The sequence below is a fragment of the Ovis aries genome, chromosome 13 (assembly GCF_016772045.2).
Source record: "Ovis aries strain OAR_USU_Benz2616 breed Rambouillet chromosome 13, ARS-UI_Ramb_v3.0, whole genome shotgun sequence".
Classification (NCBI taxonomy): domain Eukaryota; kingdom Metazoa; phylum Chordata; class Mammalia; order Artiodactyla; family Bovidae; genus Ovis; species Ovis aries.
In genome coordinates, this window is record NC_056066.1 from 81310870 (window position 1) to 81316347 (window position 5478).

Sequence of the window (5478 nt, forward strand, 5' to 3'; positions counted from 1 at the left end):
AGAATTTCTTTGGGCCTGTGGCTCAGACGTTAAAGCCTCTGCCTGCCATGCTGGACACCTGGGTTCGATCCCTGGGTCAGGAAGATCCCCTGGAGAAGGAAATGGCAACCCACTCCAGTATTCTTGCCTGGAGACTCCCATGGGCAGAGGAGCCTGGTGGGCTACAGTCCATGAGGTCGCAAAGAGTCGGACACGACTGAGCGACTTCACGTCACTTCACTTCTCACACAGGTGTTCAGCGCAAAGGTTCCGAGATGGGAAACCCAGGGGCTTGGATCTCAGCTCCAGCCCTCAGGAACCGTGTGCCAGCGGCCAAGCTGCTTCCCTTCCCCTAGCCTCAGTTTGTTCATCTGTGAATGGGAGCGATCATGATACCTCACTCGGCACAGCGCCTGAAACACTCACTCATCGTGGGCTCTTAATATCTGTGAAAATTGGTATGGCATACGCCATGTGCCGACACAGAGCTAAGTGCTTTCCGCAAACCAGCTCCTACGCTGAACGACTGACTGATGAACAGGCATTATGTCGTTCCCAGGTTATAGGTAAGGAGCCTTCCGTTTACAGAGTAACCAGCCAGGAGCAGGGTAAGCAGGCAAAGAGCTTAGCAGGCTTAGCAGTGGGCTCTCTCAATGACTCTGCTGTCTGTTACCGCTCAGAATTCTGAAGTCTTCCCTAAACTCAGAAGAAAGAGGCTCCGTCTCTCTTCATCTCAGGACCTCTTGCCTTGGGATAATCCAGGAATCTTAAGGTCCTTCCTAAGACTTTTGATTAGGATCAGTTATTTTCTGCTATCACTTGGCATTCAGGAAATCCGTGGAAATATCCCTAATTCAAAAAGGCGGCAGGAACCTTGGTGACGCCTGAGCTCTGGGATTTGCTGCAGTGTCTCCGATAACCTACTTAGGGCGGCGGTGTTCTATTACTTCTGCGTGTTTTACAGTCACATGGACCAGTCCTGATACAACAGGGAGGGAATTTCAGAAGAACGGGGACAGGAGACACCATCTCAGAGGCTGGACACCACACCAAACACAGGCCGGTGAGTGGAAAATTTTTAAAAGAAAATAGGCTTTGGCTGGAAAACTGACTTTTATGAAAGATTTAGCCTCACACTGGAGATGATTACTTCACTTGAAAAGTTACTCTTGGGAAATATTGTAAACTCCCTTCATGTAAAAGATAAAAAAGAAATATGGCATATTAGGTTAGTCTCTATTTGAGTTTAGATCTGGAAAAGCAAATTAGATAGAAACCTCTACTTTGATGAACAGATAGAGAGGCTAATGTATGTAGTTCTAAAACTGCTATCTCTCTAAGAATACAGGAAGTGTTGTCTAAAGTGAAAATGACTCCTGGCCCAACAACTTGTACACGCTAACAATGTCACCAATACTAACATGAAGTCACAGTTTACTAACCTAATAAATATGTACAGCAATTAAAAAACATAGTAAATTAGTAACTATGAGTAAACCCAAATCCTTCAGAAATATATGTTTGGTCAGCCTTTGAGATTCTATTGTACGTTCAGGGTTAAAGATTCAGTTCTGTTCAGTTCAGTCGCTCAGTCATGTCCTGCTCTTTGCGACCCTGTGAATCGCAGCATGCCAGGCCTCCCTGTCCATCACCAACTCCCGGAGTTCACCCAAACAAGGCGATGGCGCCTCACTCCAGTACTCTTGCCTGGAAAATCCTATGGACGGAGGAGCCTGGTAGGCTGCAGTCCATGGGGTCTCGAAGAGTCAGACACAACTGAGCGACTTCACTTTCACTTTTCACTTTCATGCATTGGAGAAGGAAATGGCAACCCACTCCAGTGTTCTTGCCTGGAGAATCCCAGGGACAGAGGAGTCTAGTGGACTGCCGTCTGTGGGGTCACACAGAGTCGGACACGACTGAATTGACTTAGCAGCATGTCCGTTGAGTCAGTGATGCCACCCAACCATCTCATCCTCTGTCGTCCCCTTCTCCTCCTGCCCTCAATCCCTCCCAGCACCATGGTCTTTTCCAGTGAGTCAACTCTTCACATCAGGTGGCCAAAGTATTGGAGTTTCAGCTTCAGCATCAGTCCGTCCAATGAACACCCAGGACTGGTCTCCTCTAGGATGGACTGGTTGGATCTCCTTGCAGTCCAAGGGACTCTTACGAGGCTTCTCCAACACCACAATTCAAAAGCATCAATTCTTCGGCACTCAGCTTTCTTCATAGTCCAACTCTCACATCTATACATGACTACTGGAAAAACCATAGCCTAGACTACATGGACCTTTGTTGGCAAAGTAATGTCTCTGCTATTCAATATGCTATCTAGGTTGGAGTCAGCATCGTTTAATTTCATGGGTGCAATCACCATCTGCAGTGATTTTGGAGCCCCCCAAAATAAAGTCTGACACTGTTTTCACTGTTTCCCCATCTATTTGCCATGAAGTGATGGGACCAGATGCCATGATCTTAGTTTCCTGAATGTTGACCTTTAAGCCAACTTTTTCACTCTCCTCTTTCACTTTCATCAAGAGGCCTTTTAGTTCCTCTTCACTTTCTGCCATAAGGGTGGTGTCATCTGCATATCTGAGGATATTGATATTTCTCCCGGCAATCTTGATTCCAGCTTGTGTTTCTTCCAGCCCAGCGTTTCTCATGATGTACTCTGCATAGAAGTTAAATAAGCAGGGTGACAATACTGCTTATATACAATACAGCTTTGACATACTCCTTTTCCTATTTGAAACCAGTCTGTTCTTCCATGTCCAGTTCTAACTGTTGCTTCTTGACCTGCATATAGGTCACCCCCATGGAAAAGAAATGCAAAAAAACAAAATGGCTGTCTGAGGAGGCCTTACAAATAGCTGTGAAAAGAAGAGAGGCGAAAAGCAAAGGAGAAAAGGAAAGATATTCCCATTTGAATGCAGAGTTCCAAAGAATAGCAAGAAGAGATAAGAAAGCCTTCCTCAGCGATCAATGCAAAGAAATAGAGGAAAACAATAGAATGGGAAAGACTAGAGATCTCTTCAAGAAAATTAGAGACACCAAGGGGACATTTCAGGCAAAGATGGGCTCGGTAAGGGACAGAAATGGTATGGACCTAACAGAAGCAGAAGATATTAGGAAGAGGTGGCAAGAATACACAGAACTATACAAAAAAGAGCTTCAAGACCAAGATAATCACGATGGTGTGATCACTCACCTAGAGCCAGACATCCTGGAATGTGAAGTCAAGTGGGCCTTGGAAAGCATCACTATGAACAAAGCTAGTGGAGGTGATGGAATTCCAGTTGAGCTATTTCAAATCCTGAAAGATGATGCTGTGAAAGTGCTGCACTCAATATGCCAGCAAATTTGGAAAACTCAGCAGTGGCCACAGGACTGGAAAAGGTCCGTTTTCATTCCAATCCCAAAGAAAGGCAATGCCAAAGAATGCTCAAACTACCACACCATTGCACTCATCTCACACGCTAGTAAAGGAATGCTAAAAATTCTCCAAGCCAGGCTTCATCGATACGTGAACCGTGAACTTCCAGATGTTCAAGCTGGTTTTAGAAAAGGCAGGGGAACCAGAGATCAAATTGCCAACATCAGTTAGATCATCAAAAAAGCAAGAGAGTTCCAGAAAAACATCTATTTCTGCTTTATTGACTATGCCAAAGCCTTTGACTGTGTGGATTACAATAAACCGTGGTTAAAGATTAGCTAGGTACAATTCTGGGCCCAGTGGTAAAGAAACTGCCTGCCAATGCAGGAGACACAAAAGACACAGGTTTGATCCCTGGGTCAGGAAGATCCCCTGGAGGAGGAAATGGCAACCTGCTCTGTATTCTTGCCTGGGAAATTTCAGGGACAGAGGAGCCTGGCAGTCCACGAGGTCTCAAACGGTTGGACATGACTGAGCACACGCGTGCACACACACACACATCCTTCGATAAACCATGACGGAAAGAATATATGTATGTGTAACTGAATCACTTTACAGCAGAAATTAACACGACATGGTAAATCAGCTAAGTTCAATAAAACTTTTTAAAAACAGTTAGATATGTACCTCTACTGACAGGAAGAAATAATTGTTTTGAATATCACGTTTAATTTTTCATAAAGTGTTATTAGCTACAAGGCCCAGCAATGGACATGAGAGAGCAAACTGAGATAGTGAAGGACAGGGAAGCCTGGCGTGCTGCAGCCCGTGGGGTCACAGGGTCGGGCAGGACTGAGCGCCTGAACCCGTGTGACCTGACTCCTGCTTGGCGGTGAGAGTAAGCTCACCCACCACACTCTTGCCGTGGTGGACAACTTTCTTTCTTTAAAAAAAAAAAATCTCTGGTCACACCACATGGCATGTGGGAATCTTAGTTCCCTGACCAGGGGTCAAAACGGTGCTCCCCCCACCCCCGTGTTGGGAGGATGGAGCCTTAACCCCTGGACTGCCCTAACTTTTTCACTTAACCATCAAACACAAGGCAGGGCCCTTCCCCCAGAGCCACTCCCTTCCACCGGCTCCGGCCCCCTTCCTCGGGGTCCTCCCCCACGGCCACTCCCTTTCCACTGCGTCTCAAACACGTTTGTCTCTCCCCAGTACCCTAGAACAATACCTTACCTATGTGAAGTGTGAAGTTGCTCAGTCGCGTCCGACTCTTTGGGACCCCGTGGACTGTAGCCCACCACGCTCCTCCGTCCATGCCATTCTCCAGGCAAGAATACTGGAGTGGGTTGCCATTTCCTTTTCCAGGGGATCTTCCTGACCCAGGGGTCGAACCCAGGTCTCCCACATTGAAGGCAGACGCTTTAACATCTGAGCCAGCAGAGAAGCCGGGTGCTAAATAAATCTCTGAATTGGTTTTTGACTTTCTGAATTCACACACAGGTGACCAACATTTGGCTGCAATCACTCTGGACTGGTTGGTGTTCGGTCGCTGAGTCGTGTCTGCTTCTTTGCAGCCTCAAGGGCTGTATTTCCAGTTGCTAAAGCTTGCCTCGTTTGGGGATGACAACCCCAAAACATCTGCTGTCTTGTGTACCACGATCGTGAAGCTGAAACGTCAGGTGACACCAGAGAAAGAATCAGTCACGGCTGCTCTTTAAACACGTCAAACACGTCAAACATTCAGTGTTTATCAGTACGGGGCTCAGGGAGAATTCCAGCCTTTCCTCAGCACACGGCAAGTTGGGGTTTATGGTCAAAGTCCACTTATAGCAAATGTTTATTCTACGAGAGCTTTCCTTTTGCTTCCTGTAAGTATAGCTTCATGCCCTGCCAGCATCTGAGGTCACAGACACACGAGAGGTTATTAACATATCAATGGAGAGATCTCTCTGGAATCCAGAATTTGGAATAATATTTGCATCTCAAGCTCAGAAGCCGCCCAGGCAAGCCTGCTTATTGATTGCCTTTAATTTCCCCTTAAAACAGTGTCTGCTTCTGAATAAAAGATTAATAGAGGAGGGCTCAGTTTGTCAGTGATTTATACTCAAGTTCTGCCTCCT

General features: G+C 46.4%; 1 long non-coding RNA gene across 1 annotated transcript; it reads right to left on the reverse strand.

Annotated features, from left to right (window-relative positions):
* Nucleotides 1-1073: 1073 nt before the first annotated feature.
* Nucleotides 1074-5169, reverse strand: LOC132657591 (uncharacterized). Its single transcript, XR_009595997.1, has 2 exons — nt 4592-5169; nt 1074-2650 (listed from the first exon to the last, which is right to left on the reverse strand). It is a non-coding gene; the product is annotated as an uncharacterized LOC132657591 (long non-coding RNA).
* Nucleotides 5170-5478: the final 309 nt, after the last annotated feature.